Source organism: Pimephales promelas, chromosome 12 (assembly GCF_988280905.1).
Source record: "Pimephales promelas chromosome 12, fPimPro1.hap1.1, whole genome shotgun sequence".
NCBI lineage: Eukaryota > Metazoa > Chordata > Actinopteri > Cypriniformes > Leuciscidae > Pimephales > Pimephales promelas.
The window spans coordinates 28,949,994-28,952,784 of record NC_142780.1 but is presented as its reverse complement, the minus strand read 5'-3'; positions in this window follow the sequence as shown (position 1 = coordinate 28,952,784).

Genomic DNA, 2,791 nt, shown 5'->3' with positions numbered 1-2,791 from the left:
TGGTTGAGCAGAAACCCATTTCTTTGTCCTCTGATTTACTATATTGTTGAGCTTCAGCAGAGTCAGAAGCAATTTTGATTGTGTGAACATATGGCTGTATGTGCTGAAAAACTGCACCAGCATGAAACGAACAAATTATAATTAGCACCTAAATTCTTACTGGCAATCTAAATACTATATAATCACAGCAGACAAAGATTTGTGTAGTAATATAAAGCCTCTTAGCAATACGTGTATCTTTCTACAAAGAATATGACTCATATGACCCTCTGAGGCCTTTATCGTCTTAGAGCAGTGAAAAAAACTATATATTTTCCCTCACATATATATATATATATATATATATATATATATGAAGAGTTCAGATGCAAAAGCCTCTAAGTGCCATTTGAAATTTTCTTCTAGAATGATAATTTTTATCAAGCTTGTATATTTAAGTTCAGTGGCAATGATAATTACCTATTAATTGTTATTTAAGTGAAATTACTGAACTTAAATATACAAGTTTGATAAAAATCATCATTAAAGAGGAACATTTCAAATGGCATTTAGAGGCTTTTGCATCTGAACTCTTCATATATATATATTTTTTTTTTCTTGCAGTCTTGATTTTCATCTGTCCGTTTTTTTTGTTTTTTGTTTTTTTAATTCACATGGTTCACCCAACTGACTTTCATTAAATAAACCAAAACAGTTGATACAGTTGAGCTTTTAAAAGAATAGTGCAAATAAATGAAAGAAGCTGACATTCTTTCATCATCTTTCTTCAGCATAAAAGGAGAATGTTTTAATATTCTGAACACTTTTCCACATATTGAGAGTGAATAGTAAATTACAAAATGACAAAAAAAAGGCACTATAAAAGTTTAATTGTTTGTGGATTATAAATCTTCTGAAATCATATGATAGCTGTATGTGAGGAAAATTTAAATAATGACAGAATATTCAATTTTGGGTGAATTTACTTCATTATTATTCCGTGCAGCCGCTCCGAGACTGTGGATGCTTTTTTTTTTTTTTTTTTTTTTTTTTTTGGCTGATTTTTTTTTTTTCGGTTGTTTTGAAATTGTTCCACTTTGGGATTTTGCTTAAATATAAAGTTTGTTACAAATAAAATGTATTATTATTATTATGACGTGTGTATAGGAAGCTTTCTAAAAAGAGTAATTATGTAGCACACAAAAGCCCAAACTTTCTTATGGAATTCACTTGTGAAAGTAGACTATTAACTCTCTGAGACAATTATTACCAGCATGAATCAGTGTTGAATATCATCTTTTAACTTTCAGCCATTATTATCCTGTTGGATCACTGGCATATGAAATCATCGAATGAATTTCATCCCTTGCAATCTCTGCCATGTGTAATGAGGGGTATTGTGTCTCTGTTCAACTGTTCTGACACTTGGCTGTCAATTTTTACTTTCGCATGGATTCCACCGAAGTGGTGTATTTAGGGTAATTCTCTTCAAGCAGGAATAGATCTGTAAAAAAAAACTGCATTCTGATTGTCCAAATAGAGCACTTATGAAAGATGCTGCTATAAAATGCTGCAGGATTTTAAAGAACCCAAATATGCATGGCTTTTTCTTCCAAAGAGTTTTCTGATGTTTTATATTTGAATGTATGTAACTGTGTCACAAATTAAAATTTGACTTTCACGTTCCATGGCAGCAAACAGCCACCAGCAAAGGCAAATTAGAGTAATGCGACCTTCCTCTCTGATGTTCTAGTTTTACGGAAGCAATTCCGAAAAACAAAACAAAATTATAGATGCCAGACACACATCCTTCATTACAACCTCATAAATGTTTAAACTTGTTTTTCAGGTATAAATGGACAAACAGGAACTCAGGATTTATAAAAACCACTTTGCAAACACTTCTTAAAATGTAATGTTGCACCAACTTTGTTAAATTAAATGAAGTGATAAATTAGATGAACTATATACTATGCAATACCAACAATAAATTCAATTTACACTCTTAGAATAAAATATTCTATTTAAAATCTTAAAGGGTTCTGTCAGCTGCTTCATGTGTGTTCATAATCATTTTACAGATTGATTTAGTTATAATGAATTCATTTTTGTTTTAATTAGTTACATTTAATCAATTAAACAGCTCATAAACATACTTTATCACTAAAAATAAATTGAAATAATCCATTAAACAATAAAATATTAATTAGTAATGTCTCTTTATTGAACCGTTTTGACCCCTGTATAGATCTCCATTGAACCTATTGCATAAAGAGAGTGTGTTTTATATATGACCTCAAAGTGAGGTGAACATACACACACATATGAACTGGTTCTCTGCACACACACAAACATGTGACTGGCACGTTCTCCTGAGCCTTCCCCGCTGTTACAAAAGTGTAGTAAAAAAAAAAGAAACGCATTGTATACCAGAGGCTCTATGAGTAAGGCAGCTGCCATATTATGTTGTGATAAATAAATATTTTGCAATTGCTCCCCTGAAATGACACTGAAAAAAAAATGCTAAAGCCAGGCCATCTGCCCTCCTCCCAAGGTCTTATGGGAATTGGACAACCTTGGGTTCAAAACTGGACCCTCCAGGCTTGTCACATCTGAGGGGACGAATGATTGGAGCTTCACGAGACCGTAATCTCCAAAACAAGAGTAAAGACAGCTTAGTGTAATGCTGATTTTAGATTAACATTTGCCTATTCTACAGGATCTTCAGATGCATCACATCTGTGTAAGTGTATTAGCACGAAGAGGGATGAAATATTTTGATGGGTAAGTTGTCCATTTGAGCCTTAAATTT